This window comes from Pelobates fuscus, chromosome 3, assembly GCF_036172605.1.
Source record: "Pelobates fuscus isolate aPelFus1 chromosome 3, aPelFus1.pri, whole genome shotgun sequence".
Taxonomy (NCBI): domain Eukaryota; kingdom Metazoa; phylum Chordata; class Amphibia; order Anura; family Pelobatidae; genus Pelobates; species Pelobates fuscus.
In genome coordinates this window covers 335,313,678-335,335,220 of record NC_086319.1, presented here as the reverse complement: position 1 = coordinate 335,335,220, position 21,543 = coordinate 335,313,678, and the positions used below count along the sequence as shown (strand labels likewise).

The following is a 21,543-nucleotide window of genomic DNA, read 5'->3' as shown; positions in this document are numbered from 1 at the left end:
GTCTCCTTTTCCAAGGATACCTCCTCCCCTCGCCCTGTCTCGGTTGGAGTTCCCCAAGGCTCTGTCCTTGGTCCCCTTCTATTTTCTATTTATACTGCCTCTCTTGGAAAATTTATTGCCTCTTTTGGATTCAACTACCACCTGTACGCTGATGACACTCAGATATACCTCTCCTCACCGGCCCTCTCCCCGGCCGTCCTGCAACGTGTCACTGCTTGCCTCTCTTCCATCTCTGACTGGATGTCGTCACGCTTTCTCAAACTTAACCTCTCTAAAACTGAACTCCTTGTCTTTCCTCCTCCTAATACTGATCCTCCTCTCTCGCTCTCCCTTCAAGTCAGTGATATCCACATAAGTCCATCCCTACAAGCATGTTGTCTTGGCGTCATACTTGACTCTGGTCTCACCTTTGAGTCTCACATCCAGTTTGTTGCCAAGTCCTGTAGGTTCCAACTCAAAAACATAGCCCGCATCCGCCCCTTTCTTACGCAAGATGCTTCCAAGGAGCTTGTCCATGCTCTAGTAATTTCCTGCATGGATTACTGTAACCCTCTCCTGATTGGTCTCCCCAAAAGCCGTATTGCCCCGCTACAGTCTGTAATGAATGCTGCAGCTAGACTGATTTTCCTCTCCAGTCGGTCCTCTCACACCTCACCCCTCTGCCAGTCCTTACATTGGCTCCCTGTATCCTATAGGAGTCAATTCAAAGTGCTAACCCATACATTCAAAGCACTGAACAATTCCAGCCCCTCTTATATCTCTTTACTTATCCAGAAGTATGCCCCTCCTCGTACCCTCCGCTCTGCCCGCGACCACCTCCTGACCGCTGCTCGCACCCGTACAGCCAACTCGCGCTTGCAGGACTTCTCACGGGCGGCTCCTCTCCTATGGAATAACTTGCCTACTGCCATCAGACTCTCCCCTAGTCTTCAATCATTTAAGAAGGGCCTTAAAACCCATCTCTTCAGGAAAGCGTATGGCCTCCCAGAGTAATCTCTCCCTTACATACCTGTCTCTTGCTCTCTCCTATGGCACAGTGCTTTGCTCTCTCCTCCAGCTCTGCTTCACTCCTACTTGATATTTCCTATCCTAATTTTTCTAATACCCCACCTCCTATAGACTGTAAGCTCATTTGAGCAGGGTCCTCTTCAGCCTATTGTTCCTGTAAGTTTTCTTGTAATTGTCCTATTTATTGTTACACCCCCCCTCTCAAAATATTGTAAAGCGCTACGGAATCTGTTGGCGCTATATAAATGGCAATAATAATAATAATAATACGCGCACACACACACACACACACACACGGCTCGACAAATTCCAGATGCCAGGTCGCCTGGCATTTGTCAGCCCTTTGCTAAGCCGTGCAGAAAACATTAAAGCCAGCCGCCGCGGGGAGCATGGAGGTGGCGCATAAGGGAGCAGTAACCTCCCTGCAGTTCCTCTCTGCTCCCTTGCGAGCTGTTTAGTGACATGACGTCACTCCAGCCCCGGCATCACTACAGAGAGCGCGCAGGGGAGCAGAGAGAAACTGCAGGAAGATTGAGAGGAGACACACTGGACGCCAGGGAAAGAACCACTCAGCTCTCCCAGTGGTAGGGAGGCTGGATGGATTTAAATAAAAATAGCAATTTGTGAGAAAATGGGTGTGTGTGTGCCTGTCACTGTATGTCTATCAGAATGTGTGTATGTCTGTTAGTGTGTGTCTCAGTCAGAGATTGGGAGCGGAGCTTGAGTACAGGAAGGCGATCTTCCAGGCAGGGGCAGAGCTTGTGCGCCGGGGATGCTGCTGCACAGTGGCGGAACTAACGTAGAGTGGGCCATGGTGCAAAAACAGTTTTGGGCCCCTGAAGACACATGCCCATCGGGTGGTCCTAATTGCATGGACCACTCAATTGGCCCCGGTGTAACCACAACACCAGCACTCCCTGTAGTTCCACTGCTGTGCCTTCCTTATTACAGGCAAGACACCTTTTCACGGAAACTGGAAAACCTTTTCAGGAGATGCAAGATAATTTTTCATGGTGTCTAGAAGGGGCTGTGGGAAAGTATGTATATAGAGGAGTCTGTTTATGGCGGACTATGTGTAACTAGGGGCTGTACTGTGAGCATGTGCTCATGTATAGGAGCTTTTGAGAGAGAGAGAGTGTGTGTGTGTGTGTGTGTGTGTGTGTGTGTGTGTGCGCGCTGAAAGGGCCTTAAAGTGTGTGCGTGTGCATCTAGGGGCTGCATTGTGAGTGTATGTGTATTGGGGTTGCATTATGTGCTTATCAAGGAGCTGTAGTTAATATATACATGAGATTCGGTGTATAATGGGGTGAAGCATGTATGTATATATATATATGTATGCATGTGTGTGTGTGTGGGAGTGAAACCATGTGGGGAAGAAGTGTGTATGTGGGTGAAGAGATGATGTGTGTCAGGGGTGCACTGTGTGTATGCAAAGGTGTACTTTTGATGGGAGTGTATGTGGGGGGTTCACTGTCTGTGAGGGTGTACTGTGTTCAGGGGGGGTGTAGAGAGTGGGATAGGGAAGAGCTTTACAATTTTTAGCTGCTCCCTATGACCCAGGAGAAAGTCCTCGAAGCACAGTGCCCCCTCTGGCCGCTCGTGGAAAAAGGGTGGAACACCATTCCACAGTGACAGTGCTGCTGCAGCTTGTGAAGGGAGACTCAGTGCTCCCGACTTCAATTTTAATTGGGGGACGGGGGCCTGAATGATGTAGGGGGGGTCTGCCCCACCCCCCAGTGACACCACTGCCCCATCCCCACATTGGGAGGTGTGTATAGGGAAGCTGCTTGTGAATTTGCGTGTGCGGATGTTAAAACTAACCACCTGTGTATGAAATATATTTTAAATAATATATGTGTAGAAATCTATTTAATACAAAGATTGTTTTTTGAAACATATTTTCCCTTCAGATTAGAGGCAGTGCATTACAACAGGGATTTTTTTTTAATCTGGAGGTCTGGAGGGAAGAAAAGGCAGGCAAACCCCCCAAATCTTTTTAGAACCTCCCCCAAATCTCCTTCGGCAATATAAAGTGTCTTTTACACACAAGCTCCCCAGTTCGTTGCCTGCCTCCGGCAGGTGAGGTAGTCAGGCTTGCCCCTTGGATTTTTTTCCAGAAGCAAGTGGAGGGAACTGCGGCTCGGAAGGCTCTGTTTCGTGCCTGCAATTGAGGATGTCCGGCTGGTAAGCTCGCTTCAGGTTCCTGTCTGGTGGAACGCACGCCGAGCGCCAGCGTTCCACCGATGTTTATTTCTGCCCAGACCGTGCCGGGTAAGGCGAAGGTGTGCATGTGCGCACATGCTATGAGATCCTGGCGGTGGAACACATGTACAGGTTACAATGATTTCCACCGTGGAATCACGACTAGTATTGCGCAAGCGCAATGTGATTTCAAATTTCAGGCGCCAAAATTCTAATTTATTTAAATTTTTAAATTAGATATTTTTTTTTTTTTTACCGGATTTTGGTTTACCAGGACTCTTGAGGCTCTATAACCCAGCAACTAACTTTTTGCCAGGTCACTCAGAATCTGTTGCAAGGGTGTTCTCACCGGCCTCCAGCACACTCTGAGGCCATTAAGGTAAGACTTTTTGCTTTTATCTTGTGTGCTTCCAGCCTCATTTTTTTCCCTAGTTAGAGATAAAGAATTGTATTTCAATTTATTTTTTTTTTTATTTATTCTCCATATCTTTTTTTTTCTCTTCAGCATGTTTAATCCTGAGGCCGCGGAGAGCTCTTCAGAGAAAGGAAAATGCACTTCAAAATCAAAGCATTTGATCTGCCCAAGGTGTTACAAGCAAGAGTTAAATGAGTCCCGCCCTTAGGGATTGCTTTTGTTATCCCGGTTGTAATGCACTGCCTCTAATATGAAGGAAAAAACATGCATTTTTACTTATCGTAAATTTATTTTTCCTGAAGATTAGAGGCAGTGCCCATTCCCCCCCCTCCCCCCCCCTTTTTTTCTAATAAATTATTTTTGCAGTTATCCGGCTTTTGTATTTTCTGGGGAGCTTGTGTGTAAAAGACACCTTATATTGCCAAAGGAGATTTGGGGGGAGGGTCTAAAAACATTTTTTTGTGGTTTGCCTGCCTTTTTCCCCTCCAGATTAGAAATCCCTGTTGTAATGCACTGCCTCTAATCTTCAAGAAAAATACATTTACGGAAAGTAAAAATGAACGCTTTTAAAAGTATTGTGGGTAATTAAATTCTCCAACCCAAGGATGTATATTTGGGTGGTGCATGCGTGTGGGCAGTGAGTTATATATGGGTGCTGACAGAATGTGGGCGGGGTAGAAGGAGGACCTTGTGAGCTGTGAATCTGCCACGTCTTGCTCTCCGTATACCTATATAATACACATGTCTCTTTGTACATCTCTAGGCCAATCTGATCTGCTAGCTATGAATGACTGTGTGTTTTAGGAGACATGCGACATAGTCTCACTGGTGGCAGGACTGAACCATAGTCTGTCTTTTTCCCCAAGGCGGTTTGTTTAAAGCAGTCTAAATCATTTGTAGTTAAACATAATTATGTAAACCTGCATAAACTATGAGCAAGGATTTAATTGGATATTTAATGTGAATTTACCCCCACCCCACCTCTGTGAAATAGTCTATAAATAATACAAGAAATGTCATCTTACAGTCACTCTCCTAAAATACATGTACTTTGCACAATGCACTTAGAAACAAAATATTTATCCATATTTAGTAACATAATTAAATTAAGAGAACTACAATTGTATTTTATTTGAATTATTCGCAATACTTTTTTTTTTTTATGGCATAGTTAGTATTGTGTTATTGAATGGCAGACAACACTTCACCGCTTGCTGGAATACATTAAAATATATTTTAAAAAAATCTCTGAACTCTTTCAATTTAAAAGATAGAAGTCCTACATTTCATCTACTAGATGCTAATAGAGTTGTTTCAGTTCAGACATAGAGAGTATATATTAAAAATTTAAATAAAAATGCTACTATATTGAGTACCTGCCCCAAAAATACATGTCCCTAAATATCAGTTATAAAATGTGCTTTCAAGGGAGGCTATAGTTCCAGGAATAAAAAGCTGTATTCCTGAAACTATTGCTCTCTCTGCCTCTCCTCCCTCCCCCGCTGTAAATAAAGGGATAAAAACCCTTTATTTACTTACCTGATCTCGGCGCTGGGTCACGGCTCCATCTCCTCTGACGTTCCTGACGAGAAGGCACTAATGGACACACGCGTGCATTATTGAATCAATGCTTTCCTACGGGTAAATGGCTAATTCTGGATGTCCTTAAGCAGAGCGTGCGGATGCCCAGTGTCCGTTACCGGACCAAAAGTCAGTTTCAATCCAGGAAGCTCCTCCAGTGGCTGACTGGTAGACAACCACTGAAGGCAAACTTAGTACTGCAATGTAAACATTGAAGTTTCTCTAAAACTGCAACGTTTTACATTGCAACACTAAGTGCAATAGGGACACTGTACCCAGACCACTTCAATGAGCTGAAGTGGTCTGGATGCCTATAGTGTCCCTTCGACTACCCTTGTCATATATGAGGCTTTTTTGTATTATATAGTTGACCACCTTGCATATTATTCTTTAAAGGAACATTCCAAGCACCATAACCACTACAGAAGCTTACTGTAGAGGGTATAGGATTTCCTGCCCTGGTTTCCTGCCTCTCTCCATTGTAAGGATTCAGGGCTTAGCTCATCGACTTGGCTCTGGAGAGTTAACGGACACTCCTTATAAACCTTCTGGCTCTCTGACATAAGTGGGGTAGAGAGTGGCGCTTGGCAGACCCCAGGTCAGAAGTCAAACTAATCAGAAACCATGTGCTGTAGTGGTTATGGTGCTTGGACTGTTCCTTTAATATTAATTGCTCAATCTTTGAAAGTACTGATTTGCGTATGTTCTTACAAATACTGAGTTCTTGTGCAATTAACTTAAGTGCAGTTAACTTAAAATCCTTTGGCACCATTGAGGGTTAAATATTACATGTTAGAAATGCTCTGAATTGCCTATAGTTTCACCTCATTATAAGGATGATTGATTTTATAGAAAAAGAATCCTGTGACCCATATACTTAACCTTCTAAGTCAAGCATCAGGTGTGAGGTCAACCTTTAATAGAATTAAGTTAATGTCTGTGAGGCAATTTGTCTGAAACGTCCTGTTTCTTGGAGAGGAGAGTGCATCATTAATGATTTTATTTTGTGCTGTACTTACATTTGTGGGAAAACTAAAATCATTCTAATAGAATGCTATATAAGAACCCAGACATGGCCTTTTTATTGTCTGAGGACCAGCAATCTGGTCATACCATTCCTCCTAGGGTGTATTACACATAGATTCCAGGATATGATTAGAAACTAGTAAATGCTGAATGTATTCTTCCTGGTTGATTACTTTCATATTCTAATAATTTTTATTACTACGTCAGCCGATATCTTTTATATTTTGCGTAGTTAGAACCTTGGAGGTGGAGCAAATCAGCCAAATAGTTTCTAAATACATCTCTATTGCTGACTCTTCTACTAATGGTTTTAGATCGTGTGAATGAAATGGTGGTAGATGCTCCATTGTAGCACTCACTAAGTGCTCCATTCACTAAACTCTGAATTGTAGTGTATTGTGGGGAAAAATGGTAGCATGCGGTAAATGTTCCAAAGTAGAACTTTACCTGCATTTAGAAAATTTGGTTTTCTTTTCCCTACAATTTAGTGTTTAGTAAATACAAGCCCGACACCTTTCTTTATAACAAAGTGTATTGTTTTCATAATTGATTATTTCTACAATCCCACATAATATATTGGTGGTGTATTAATAACATCTTTACAAGGAAACCAATCAGACTCTATAGAACCATCCTTTAACTTTTATAGTAGTTTTTGTGATAACGTTGCATCAATATGTGAAAGGTGTTATCGATGTCACTGCGAATGTTGTATATCTTTACCACCACAAATGATAACCATTTCTAACATGATACGTGTACTCAGGCAGCCAGGCTCTGTACAGTACCTATGTTATAGTTCCATCTGGTGAAAAGTAAAGATAGTGGCTAGCCCATCGCTTTTGTACTCGTCTATGATGTTCGAAAATAACAATTCCATGATTATCATGTTTGCTCATCTATACTTTATTGTACCATTTACTGTTTTAAAATATGATAAATTTGTTCTACAATAAAACCTGGACATAACCACAATGGTGGTGGTATATTAATAAACGTAATAAAAATGTAAGTGTAGATAGTCCAAATTGTATTCTCATGATGCATAATGGGACCTGGTTATCTAGAAAACTAAGAGACCATAAATCTCATAAACCTTGTCTTCTCTTGATGGATAAACTTGATTAGCCATGGGATCCATTTATCTAATTAAATGCTTAAACATTGATCACGTTTACAGAAGTTACTTTCTTTGAAATAACAATTCTTCAGTTTTTCTTATCTTGGAAATGTATCTTACTTGACTGCTATAATTACTGTGCACATTATCCTTTTCACTTGTTAAAGAAACACACTATTAAAAACCAAAAACAAAGAGAGGGCTTGGAGACTGACCTGAGCCGACGCACGATCGATGGGCTCCTCTCCTATAACATATAAACTGACGGCTTCCCTCACCCTTGTTACCGGGAATAACAACCCTCAGCCACTTGCCCAACATGGGAAGAAAAACAAAAAAACAGAAGCCCAACAGACCGCGGCAGAGCATTAATATCCGCGATCTTTTACGCCAAGCGCATGGCGCCTGTGGGACAAAGATGGCCGCCGACCTCGAGGAGTACTCCAACTCTGACATACTCTAGAGTACAGATTTTCCTCCAACTGTAAAATATAGTCGATACAGTATTAAAGGGACACTATAGTCACCAAAACAACTTTAGCTTAATGAAGCAGTTTTGGTGTACAGAACATGCCCCTGAAGTATCACTACTCAATTCACTGCCATTTAGGAGTTAAATCGCTTTTGTTTCTGTCCATGCAGCCTGTCCATCTGTCCATGCAAAAAAAAAAAAAAAAATGGTTTCACTTTCAATCAGATGAAACTTACTTTAAAAGTTTGTATCTCCTGCTTTGTAAATTAAACTTTAATTACGCACAAGAGGATCCTGCTAATGAATTAAAATATATATATATATATATATATCCTTGCTGCTTTGACTATGTATATATATATATATCTGCATTGCTCTCCTGTATCCTTCGCTCAGTAAATGAACTAGTCCGTGATTAAATATTCATCATGACTGTGTGTTAGTGCTTGTGAACACTATTTCAGTGCATGGTCAATAAAGGCTGGGTTCAGCACTGACCTTGACTGGTGTTGATGTCTGTAAAACGAGTTGGGACAAAGATAATGGATTCTAATGTGAATCTAGACATGCTTGTATAAATTGAATATCTAGAATGAAAAATCTAAACAAGATACCTTAATGTTAAAGGACCACTATAGGCACCCAGACCACTTCAGCGTAATGAAGAGGTCTGGGTGCCAGGTCCATCTAGGGCTAACCCTGCCTGCTGTAAACATAGCAGTTTCGGAGAAACTGCTATGTTTACATATGGGTTAATTCAGCCTCTAGTGGCTGTCTCTTTGACAGCCGGTAGAGGCGCTTCCGCGCTTCTCACTGTGATTTTCACTGTGAGAAGACGCCAGCGTCCAAAGGAAAACATTGAGAATGCTTTCCTATGGACTGACTGAATGTGTGCGTGGCTCTTGCCGCACATGCGCATTCAGCTGACGTCCAAAGGAGGAGGAGAGTCCCCAGCCCCGAGGGAGTTTGGCACTTGAGAAAGGTAAGTGTTTAGCCCCCTTCCTCTAACTGCAGCCCGGTGGGAGGGGGACGAGTTTGTTTTCCTAGCACTATAGTGGTTCTTTAAAAAGAAACAACTCCTTTACATTGCAGACTTGAAAGTGGAAACTGATTGGCTGACATTTTAGCCTAATGAGACTCACATACTTATTAAAATGTAAGATATTATTGATCTTGGTCTAGAAACCCTCGGTATAAGTAAATAAAGGTATCCTGGAGTGTTGGCAATATAGAGTGAGCTAACAAACATCTCCTGTGCGTTCCGCACTCCCAATAGGGTGCAGTGTATATTGATGTTAGTTCTTGCTATTAGTGCTTCCTATGGATGCAACATGTTGTTTGTTTGAAAAGTACATGCAACAATAATTAAGTGAAAGCATGTCAGGTTGGGAAGCGGCAACTAGAAAAACAGACTAGCCTGGTATGTCACACACATTAGCAGATTAAGTACTGTGTATTTAACCCCTTAAGGACCAAACTTCTGGAATAAAAGGGGATCATGACGTGTCTCACATGTCATGTGTCCTTAAGGGGTTAAAGGGATACTCCAAGCCCCATGACCACTTCAGTGTTTTGAATTGGCCTACCTGCAGTCTGTATGTGCAGCATTTAGCTATAAAATTCTGGTTCCAGCCTGGCTAATGCCGGTCCAATGACTCTTCTGGAGGTGGAATTATACCTCTGGCAGCAAAGGGGTATAATTCAACCTCCAGAAGAGTCATTAGACCGGCATTAGTCAGGCTGGAACCAGAATTCTGCGCTGGCTGTCAGTCCTGTGCATACTGGATGTCTGTCATCTACACGCTTTACATGCGGACAACACGCATCCAATGGCAGCACGGCTTCCCCTCTGTGTCATCCATGTCCTAATCTCAGCCTGTTCTCCCCCTATATCCCCCTCCCAACAGCAAAGGAGAGTGATGTCACAGAAGGAAGATTGGACTGAGAACCTGGCCTCAGCACTGAAAGGCACGTGCATTTTACAATTATTTATTTCATTTTAACATAGGAAGAGCAGATGGAAGGGTTTCTCTAACAAATAGCAGTGTTCCATTAAAACAATGGTTTGTGGTTTTTTTTGGTTGAAATAACCCTTTAACAAAATATATTTTGCTTCGATGCAGAGTCAGCACTTTTCACCAGTGTCCCAATTCTCTTCTCATAAATATCTGAATGTGTAAGGAATTTGGTGCTGGCAATTATTAACAATGTTAATATTAATATGAAGATTAACAAATTAACTAAAAAGTTCATTTTTGGTAATGGGAAGTAAATTTCAGTCTGCAGTAGCTGAGCTATAACCATAGCATAACATAGTGTTCCAAGTTGACTTTTTTGACCTAAATTTAGAAAATCATATTGAATTCATTTTGCATTCATGAACCCGAATGCAAATAACCCCGAAAATGTACCACTGAAGAAAATGTTTCAGGTTAAAAAAAAAAAAAAAAAAGAGGGGATTTATCATACCTGTATCTCAGAGTACCCAATTACTGATGGGTCCAAGCTTAATTTTTAACATGATAAATAAATACTTACTTTATTGATTTAACTGCACCAAGAGGCTCCTCTTCAAATTTTATGCTACCCAGGGCACAGTTTAAAGGGTTACCTCTGTGTGGAGAGTTGGGTTGCTTAATATGTACATACAAGAAATTGGGATTTGGAAGAAGAACCCATAACATAAGCATCATAACCACTACTGCCTTCTGTATTGGTCTTGGTAGCAGACAGTAGTCCTATGGCACATCTCTTTGTAATGAGTCCATTTTCAAATAGTTTGACACTTTTGTCCCTCTTCCTTGATATAACTAAAAAGGAAGTTCCTCTTCTGCAGCAGATATATAAAGTTTGGAGTCTGTTCATTGAATGAGGGCGTCACCTGTCAATCTTAGCCAGTGGATTCTATTAAAACTTGGTCAGAATTCCTATCACTAATTTATCAGTGTCAGAAGACAGTAGAGACTCTGGACGCCCAAAGGGCCTAGGTAAGTATTCTACTTGAAAAAGCCTTTTAAAGGGACACTATAGTCACCTGAACAACTTTAGCTTAATGAAGCAGTTTTGGTGTATAGAACATGCCCATGTAGCCTCACTGCTCAATCCTCTGCCATTTATGAGTTATATCTCTTTGTTTATGAACCCTAGTCACACCTCCCTGCATGTGACTTGCACAGCCTTCCATAAACACTTCCTGTAAAGAGAGCCCTATTTAGGCTTTCTTTATTGCAAGTTCTGTTTAATTAAGATTTTCTTATCCCCTGCTATGTTAATAGCTTGCTAGACCCTGCAAGAGCCTCCTGTATGTGATTAAAGTTCAATTTAGAGATTGAGATACAATTATTTAAGGTAAATTACATCTGTTTGAAAGTGAAACCAATTTTTTTTTTTTCATGCAGGCTCTGTCAATCATAGCCAGGGGAGGTGTGGCTAGGGCTGCAAAAACAGAAACAAAGTGATTTAACTCCTAAATGACAGTGAATTGAGCAGTGAAATTGCAGGGGAATGATCTATACACTAAAACTGCTTTATTTAGCTAAAGTAATTTGGGTGACTATAGTATTCCTTTAATAATGGAGTCCCTGAAGTAGCAAATTAATACAAATTACACAAAAAGGAATTTGAAAAAACAGAAAATGTGCAGAGTTATTTACTAAACTCCTAATTGCAACATTTAGACTAAAATAGATGATCAGAAAACTTTCTCCGATTCCAGACACAACCTGGCTGTTTTAGCCTCAATATAACATTTCCCATCTGATTCACTGTGATTTGGAGTTCAAAGGAACACTGTAGTGTTAGGAATACAAAGCTGTCCCACTGCCCCTGCAGCACCCTGCTGTGGCAATGAAATGGTTTAGAAAAACATTTAAACAATTATCAGATTCCAGCGCCAAGCGCTGGCTCCAACTCTGCCTCCACTGACATCAACGAGAGGGGGAACCTGATGCACATTCTGCACACTCATTAGGCCTTCCGCATAGGAAAGTTTTGAATCAATGCTTTCCTAGGGGGGTATAAAAGACACTGATGACCCTGTAATGAAAACTTTGCAAATTATCTAAAACTTTAGTGTTTCCAGCTACAGGGCAGGACAGGAACATTGCACCCAGACCTTCAATGAGATGAAATGGTCTGGGTGCCTATAGTGTCCCTTTAATGAATAACTCTGATAGTTTCCCCTGCTACTTCCATGTGTGCAGAGAACACAGAATGAATTGCACTGCATAGCACATTCTGACCTTTTTATAGTCTAACTGTAAGTGTGGTTTCTGCATTGCTGGCCCCAGGTCACAGGAGCTCTGCAGAATAAATAATTATCATTGCTTAGCTGCAAGTGGAGCATCAGCCTCTGTTTGATTATGGTTTCCCATGGAAGACGCAGCGCCTCATAGTCATAGCTCTCCTTTCTGGAACGACCTAAAAATATTTCTTTCTCGCGAACAAGGAGAAATGAAATACATGGCTTATCAGGTATACCATGCACAGAGAAGCAAAAAATAAATTAAGTGCCGAGTTAAAAAAAAAAAAGAAAAAAGAAAAATTCTGTTACACCCACAATTCTACATGCCAGGTAATTAATCATCTGGTCGTTCTCTGCTTTCTCTCTGATAAAAACCTCTCAGTGTTCATGTCTATTTAGCTGATGGCAACCTATTCAGCAGTTCCACCTATCTGCTGAGTGGGACTGATGCTGGGACATATCCCATAAACACACATGAGATTTTAAGGTAACTTTAATGCATTATCTATTAATACATTAATAGAATGGGCATTGATGCAGCATGTAGCATCCCTTTAATAGTGTTCTATGGTCATAATTTAGAGAGATACAACAGTATACAATCTTGCATGCAAATGAGGCATTAAAGGGACCCTCCAAACACCATAAGTAGTACCAGCTTATTTACAGCTTATTTGTTCTCAGAAGCTATGGATACGCTACCTAGAATTAGTTTTAATATTTGTTTACCTTAGACTTGCAATTTAGTGTTTATATGCTTTACATTTTGTGTAAGCAATATTATCCATATTAAGTCTATATGATGCAGAGTTTTAATTTTAAATGGAGTCGCTTTAAAACTTGACTTTTGTTGACCATGTGGATATAACTAGCTGTCGATATTGGAGTAGCCGCAGGACAGTGTTAGCCTAGGCAGACTGCCAGGACTTTGTGTCCTCGTTGTAATGTTTCCCATTGGATGTATCTGGATCTGAAGTCAACCAGTTTCTAAGGAATCTATTTAACCAGCGATGCCTTCAAACTGACAGACATGAGGTCTGATAATTCTGTGTCTAATCCTTTAAATATGCTATAGAGCTTGGGAACTTGAACACTAACAAATCATGGGTAATAATACTAAGAAAATAATAATTCAGAGCATCCAGTCATCATTATGATGTATAAAGCTTTATGGAATAGGAAGGAGGGTAGGAGAGAACAAACATGGCTCTCAAGAAAAAAAAAAAAAACAATGTAGAGAAATGATGAATATAGAAATAAATATATATATAACATGATATAAAAAAGACCAAGAGTGCAAAATGTTGTTCATAGTTATTTGATCTATACCAGGGCGTAGACTATGGATCAAAACACATTGCATTAAAAGGTTCACCTTCACACTCAAATATCCTTTAAAAGACATTTTAAACACCCCCATCTCTATCTTATATTCCAAATGATCTCCCCCACATTCTAAGTGTAATACATAATTTCTCCCCTACTCACTTTGTCTCTAGTTTATTCAATTTCCTTGATTCTACCCACTCAAATCTCCCACTGTCCTTTCAATTACCTCATGTGACCTTACCACTACTGAGAACATCCCTATTTGTATACCTCCCTGCTCCCCACATACATTTTTTATTTTACAACACAGCACTCCCAGATAATCTTCTAATAATACTTCCTTATTCAGTCTTTCTAAATTTCATCATGTTTTGTTGACCCTCTTATTATTAAATCTCCAGTTTCCAAGTTAGCCTCCTAATCTCCACCCCATCCACATTTTATGCAACCTCCATTTTTACTACGTTGTTAAAAATTATATATTTACATTTTCCCTTCTGTAATTTAACCTCCCATTTTTATTCCACCATCTCTCCCTCCTCCATAAATCCAACTGCAACCTACATGTGGACAATTAACAAGCAACAGTATTGTGTCTTTGCGCTATCCAAGTTTAAATCAATGAATGATTGTAGAAAATAAATCACAAGTGGCCACTGGGCAGCGAATGGACACCATGTGGGTTTTATCAAGACAAACAGGTGTTATTTTAGGGGCAAAAGGCCAGAAACACGAGCAATTCTGTTGGTTGCCATGGTAATTGCACCATCTTTAGTAATTAGTCACAGAATAGCTTATGTTTTTCCCTTGGTAAATCTCCCCCTTGCTTTGCTAGTTCGACAACGCTACTAGTTTTACCCACTAGCAACATTGTATAACCTGGAGACTGTCCTATAAATACAATAAGTTGGTAGCCCTATCGGAGACCTGTATTCTAGTCTGCAGTTCACCTGCACCAAGTTCTCAGTTTCTGATCGATTGCTACTAATTTTGATCATTATTTTTCTCACTTTTGATATATTGTATATTCCATTGACCACATTTTTAACTTTGTTTTTGCAAAGATAAGAGGCAAACCTATTGAGCGATCTGTATTTATTATATTTCTTGTATGTTTGTTTGCTGATATAGAGTAAATTATTGGTATATACAGTATATATGCATTGCAGTACCACATATTTTGGACTTGTTAGTGCTTCATTGCCTATTCATTGGGATTAAGTGTACTTGTAGGGATTAGTAATGAGAACTTGTAGTGTTGTATGTATGATCTAATTACAAACACGCTGTAATCCAGTAACTGTAGACTATGTTGGATGATAGTGGACATCACTATATGTAAGACAGGGTGAAAGGATAATGTTTTTATCACATGACACCAGATAAACCAGAACGGTTAGTGAGCCACTTCTCCCATTGTACTTTGTATCCTTACATTGTTGTGTCTCAGGTCATCCGTTTGAACATTTTGAACTGCAATGCATTAAAAGGGACCCTTTATGCACCAGAAACACTATGCCTGAATATAGTGGTTCTATCCCTGCCTAACGCCACCTCTCATGGCTTTCACACCGGTAGCCACTAAATGGATTTCCTGTGTTCGGACCTGCAAAGATTGCAGAGCGTGAACACAGTGCATGTTCTCTATAGAGATGCATTGTGTAGCGGAATGCAGTGAGCCTGTCCTGCAAAATGCCTGTGTGACTGTGTCTGTATATGTTTTCCCTATGTTGAAATTGCTATTCGTGTGTGTATTATGTGAATTGTATGGTATTCGGTAGTTTCCATCCGTACTATATACTTATGGAAACTACCGAACGGAGGGGCCACCCCAGAGAGAAGTGTGCCGGCTATTAAAGTTCACATTCCTTCCAACCGCAAGTTAACCGGCTCATTAATATTGTATCTGGGTGGCCGCCATTCGGCATGCGTACACGTGGCGGCGGCCATCTTACGCATGAAAAGCCCAGCGGTGTTTGGTCGTCGAGTGCCTGGAACTCAAATCGGACACTCAAACAACCAAACACCGCTGAGACCTCCAGAGCTCCGTAACTGCCGAACGGAGAAACATAACGAATCCCCATTCGGTAGTAATAAAGTACCGAATGAGGGAATCACTATCTAGGTGAATGTAAATGTGGATGGCAATTATAAATGCCTGTTTTAACTGCCGAACGGAGACCGACCGCAGGGCCCATTCTCGTGGAACCCTTTTCGGATACCAACTCGTGTGCGGTCGGTCAAACTTCCCCTGCCTGTAACTACCGAACCCCTGGTCCGATCTGGGTGAATTTTGGATATTATATTCACCCAGATCAGGGCTACCTAGCGGTACCCTGATATTAAGGATATGTGATGGTTTAGGGGTACATCCAGGTTTGGGGTAAAGTACCGTACAACTTAAGGGGATTATGACTCACTCTGAGGGGAGGAGATGTGTGGGAGGTAACAAGAATGGTATTGGTTACTGTCATAATTACTGTAGTTCCCTCCCTTGCATGGGAGCAGGCTTTATAAGAAATCTTGGAATAAACGATTGTCAGTTCTACTCCTGAAACTGTGTGTCGTCCAGTTATTGGGAGTGCTGTGGGGATTTCGCTGAACCTTTTTACCTGCTGGAAACTCTGCTGTGGATTTACTAATGACTTGTTCCTGAGCCTCCCTTGGATCTAAAGTGGAGAATAGCTGCGAGAAATCAGCTCTCCGCTACATTGGTTGGCAGCGGTGGGATCCAGACTCACAGAGGAACAAGGATTAATGGAGATTGACCTTTCTACGCTAAAAAGAACCACATTGAAAGACCTTCTGGAAGCGAAAGGTGTTTCCGCCAGCAGCAAATCCAAAGCAACGCTTATCACCGAAGTAATGGCAGAATACAGAGCAGAGGAGGTCCAGGCCACGGAACAAAGACCTGAAACAGAACAGGAGGAGTTCCAAAGGCAGTTACAATACAGACTGGCCTTTTATGGGGAAAACCCACCCACAGAGATCATCTCTAAAACCATGACAGAGGTGCAGGAGTTTGTGAAGAGAAATAGGAGACCGCAAACACCAGAAAGAAGTACAGCAGGAGCTGTGGCACAAGAGGGTAAGCCCAAAATTCCCTATCAAGCTTTTAAAACGTATGTGGAAGCAGAGGAGGATATAGATGCCTTCCTCCAGGACTTTGAGAGACTATGTACGCTGCATAATATACCAAGGGAAGAGTGGGTACCCATATTAGCAGGACGGCTGTCAGGAAGGGCAGCGGAAGCCTACCGCACTGTACCAGATGTGGAAATTAGGAACTATAACCGGGTGAAAGAGATTATCCTGGCCCGGTATGCAATAACAGCAGAGGCATACCGGAGACGTTTCAGGGAATTGAAAAAGGTGGACAAAGATTCACATGCAGAGTGGGCTTGCCGACTAGAAAGGGCAGCTCTTGGGTGGATGCAGTCGAGTAAAGCGAGGTCCATGGAGGACTTGTTACAAATGCTGCTGTTGGAGCAGTTTTATGAGGGTATATCCTCAGAACTACAGGAATGGGTGAGGGATCGTAACCCCACCACCCTCACCGAGGCTGCCAAAAAGGCAGATGACTTTATGGATGCTCGCAGACAAACCAAGGCAGTGGGTACCAAACCGGCCATGCGGCCACTAGGGGCAAATTCATTTTCTCCTAACCCTCAACCCCCACCAAGACACCTTCCTCCACCAGCACCAGCAGCAGCGCAGCAGAGATACCGCACACCTGCTTCTGTGCAATGCCACCGATGCCAGAGGTGGGGACATTACCAGCGAGATTGTCCGCAGTCCAGGGAACGCAGCACCTGGATCCGACCAGGGCCTCCACCACCACCACCAAGAGCAGCAGCACATCATTACCAGGACGAGGTACCACTTCCCTACAGCTCTGCCGTTCCAGTCACGACTGTGGAACAGTGGGAAGTGCTGCATGAGGCCAACCCCTTACAGGCACATGCGGATAACCGCCAGCACCATAGGCAGACCGTATATCTGGAAGGGAAGCCTATGCAAGGGCTCCGAGACTCGGGAGCCACTATCACCCTGGTGCAAAGCCATTTGGTTTCGGACAAGGCCAAGCTGAATAAGACTGTGGCTGTCAGGGTTGCAGGGGGAGCCGTGTATCGGCTAGACACAGCCAGGGTACATTTGCATTGGGGTGCGGGGTTCGGGAATGTGGAAGTGGGACTAATGCCGCAATTACCTGCTGAGGTGGTCCTGGGGAATGATCTGGGCAAACTCACCTCCGCATTTGAACCACAAACTACTGAAGAAGCACACCCAGTAGTCACCAGGCAACAGGCCCGCACCCAACAAAACAACGCACTGCCGGAGGTCCAGGTAAGAGATTCCTCCCCTTCCCTAGACTGTATCCCTTGGGCCCCTCCTGACGAGTTTGTAGCCGAGGTGATCACTGACCCTACCTTACAGGTATACCGAGACAAGGTCACCTCTATCCAACCGGGGGCAGAGGGGGAAAGATTTGTATGGGACAGACAGCTATTGTACCGGGAAACAAGTAAACAGATAGATGGGTCAGACCCCATTGCTACAAGACAGCTGGTGGTACCTCAGAGGTACCGAACCGAATTACTCCGGATAGCGCACGATATTCCGCTATCCGGACATTTGGGGGTCAGCCGTACCAGATATCGATTGACCCAAAGTTTCTTCTGGCCAGGGATTAGCCAGGAGGTACGCAGGTACTGTAATACCTGCGACACGTGCCAGAGGGTGGGAAAGAGGGGGGATAAGCGTAAGGCGAAGCTGCACCCCCTACCCATAATTGAAGAACCCTTTCATAGAGTTGCCGTAGATATTGTAGGCCCCTTCCGGAAACCTAGCCCCTCGGGCAAACGGTACATCCTGACCGTAGTGGACTATGCCACTCGCTACCCCGAGGCGGTAGCTTTAACGAATATACATGCAGAGACGGTGGCGGAGGCACTGATGCAGATTTTCTCCCGGATGGGGTTACCCAGGGAGATCATCTCGGATCAGGGCACTCAGTTCACGGCAGAGGTTACCCAACAACTCTGGAAGTTCTGCAAAATTAAGCCTATAATTAGTGCTCCGTACCACCCCCAGACTAATGGGCTCTGCGAACGGTTCAATGGCACCTTAAAACAAATGCTCCGAACCTTCGCCGAGACTCACCGAGACTGGGAAAAATTCCTGCCGCACTTACTGTTTGCTTACAGGGAGGTGCCGCAGGAATCTACAGGATTTTCCCCCTTTGAACTGCTGTTTGGGAGGAGGGTAAGGGGACCCCTAGACTTGATTAGAGAGCACTGGGAGTGAGACCGTAGCGTGGACGGTACCACTATTGTACCATATGTGTTGGCCCTCCGAGATCGCCTGGAAGCACTCACCAAGACGGTAAAGGAAAACCTACAGGCAGCTCAGACGCGTCAGCGCACCTGGTACGATAGGGGCGCCAGGGACCGCAGCTTTCAGGTCGGACAGAAAGTTTTAATTTCAAAACCTGTCCGACACGATAAGCTACAGGCCGCCTGGCAAGGCCCTTATAAAGTGGTAGAACAACGATGTGACACCACGTATATAATTGGCCACTGCGCAGGGAATGGGGGGCGACGCATGATCCATGTGAACATGCTGAAGCCTTACCAGGAGCGTTCAGAGGAGGTGACAGCTATCTGCGCCCCCACCTCTGAAGAGAGCGACAGCCTACCCCTCCCCGATCTGCTAGAAGATGGACAGCTGGCTGGGGATTTAGGAGCAGTTGTATTGGGGGATCGGTTGAGCCCACAGGAGCGTATCGAGGTACAACAACTCCTGCAGGAAAAGCAGGAGACCTTTTCTAATGTACCTGGATACACCCCTCTGGCCACCCACCGAGTAGACACCCCCGGTCAACTTCCCATGCGCCAGACCCCATACCGCATCCCTGAAGCGGTCCGGGAGAATATGCGCAAAGAGATTGAGGAGATGATACAGTTAGGAGTGATTGAGCCCTCAGATAGTCCCTGGGCATCTCCAGTGGTCCTCGTACCAAAGCGGGACGGCACGACCCGCTTTTGCGTGGACTACAGGAGACTGAATGAGAAGACCGTATCCGACGCATACCCGATGCCTAGGATCGATGAATTACTAGACCGGATGGCCAGGGGACAATACCTTACCACGATTGATCTGTGCAAAGGGTATTGGCAGATTCCCTTAGCCCCGGAAGCCATCCCTAAGTCCGCCTTTGTCACCCCATTCGGCCTGTACCAATTTAAGGTCATGCCGTTTGGGATGAAAAACGCACCGGCTACCTTCCAGCGGATGGTGGACCGCCTCCTAGATGGGTTCCAAGACTATACCTATATCTCGATGATATTGCCATATTTAGCGATACCTGGCAGGAACACTTGGCCCATATAGGAGCGGTTCTAGATAGGATCCGGGAGGCTGGTTTGACCCTAAAACCAGCTAAATGTAGTATTGGGATGGCCGAGGTACAGTACCTGGGCCACAGAGTGGGCTGTGGTAAGCAGAAGCCGGAACCCGCCAAAGTAGAGGCAGTATCACAGTGGCCTACCCCGACAACTAAAACCCAGGTGTTAGCCTTCCTAGGGACAGCAGGGTATTACCGGAAATTTGTCCCCAATTATAGTGCCCTGGCCAAACCCCTCACGGACCTGACACGTAAAAACCTTCCCCGCCAAGTAACCTGGACCCCGGAGTGTGAGCAGGCATTCCAACACTTGAAAGATGCACTTGTTAATGCCCCTGTCTTGGCCGCTCCCAATCCAACTAAACGTTTTCTTGTTCACACAGACGCTTCTATGTTTGGATTGGGGGCAGTATTGAGCCAAGTCGGGGCCGATGGCGGAGAACATCCCGTGGCTTACATCAGTCGCAAACTTTTACCCCGGGAAGTAAGCTACGCCGCCATCGAGAAGGAATGCCTGGCTGTGGTGTGGGCCTTGAAGAAATTGCAACCCTACTTGTATGGACAGGCTTTTTCGCTGCTCACGGATCACAACCCGTTAGTCTGGCTGAACCGGGTGGCTGGGGACAATGCCAGGCTGCTGCGCTGGAGTTTGGCGCTGCAGCCTTTTGACTTTAACATTCAATACCGCCCGGGTAAGCAAAATGGAAACGCCGACGGGTTGTCGCGACAAACTGATCTGGAGAAATGATCCGTGAGCACCCCGGTCATCCCCAAGCCGATCCGTGTGGGATCAGACTGTGTATGCCGGCTTGTGGGCAAGGGGGAGCAGTGTAGCGGAATGCAGTGAGCCTGTCCTGCAAAATGCCTGTGTGACTGTGTCTGTATATGTTTTCCCTATGTTGAAATTGCTATTCGTGTGTGTATTATGTGAATTGTATGGTATTCGGTAGTTTCCATCCGTACTATATACTTATGGAAACTACCGAACGGAGGGGCCACCCCAGAGAGAAGTGTGCCGGCTATTAAAGTTCACATTCCTTCCAACCGCAAGTTAACCGGCTCATTAATATTGTATCTGGGTGGCCGCCATTCGGCATGCGTACACGTGGCGGCGGCCATCTTACGCATGAAAAGCCCAGCGGTGTTTGGTCGTCGAGTGCCTGGAACTCAAATCGGACACTCAAACAACCAAACACCGCTGAGACCTCCAGAGCTCCGTAACTGCCGAACGGAGAAACATAACGAATCCCCATTCGGTAGTAATAAAGTACCGAATGAGGGAATCCCTATCTAGGTGAATGTAAATGTGGATGGCAATTATAAATGCCTGTTTTAACTGCCGAACGGAGACCGACCGCAGGGCCCATTCTCGTGGAACCCTTTTCGGATACCAACTCGTGTGCGGTCGGTCAAACTTCCCCTGCCTGTAACTACCGAACCCCTGGTCCGATCTGGGTGAATTTTGGATATTATATTCACCCAGATCAGGGCTACCTAGCGGTACCCTGATATTAAGGATATGTGATGGTTTAGGGGTACATCCAGGTTTGGGGTAAAGTACCGTACAACTTAAGGGGATTATGACTCACTCTGAGGGGAGGAGATGTGTGGGAGGTAACAAGAATGGTATTGGTTACTGTCATAATTACTGTAGTTCCCTCCCTTGCATGGGAGCAGGCTTTATAAGAAACCTTGGAATAAACGATTGTCAGTTCTACTCCTGAAACTGTGTGTCGTCCAG

General features: G+C 44.0%; 1 protein-coding gene across 4 annotated transcripts in view; it reads left to right on the top strand.

The window, feature by feature from the left end:
- The window catches only part of MYO5A (myosin VA), a 146,753-nt gene that overhangs the window by 26,037 nt on the left and 99,173 nt on the right, over positions 1–21,543 (top strand). The window lies entirely within an intron of this gene.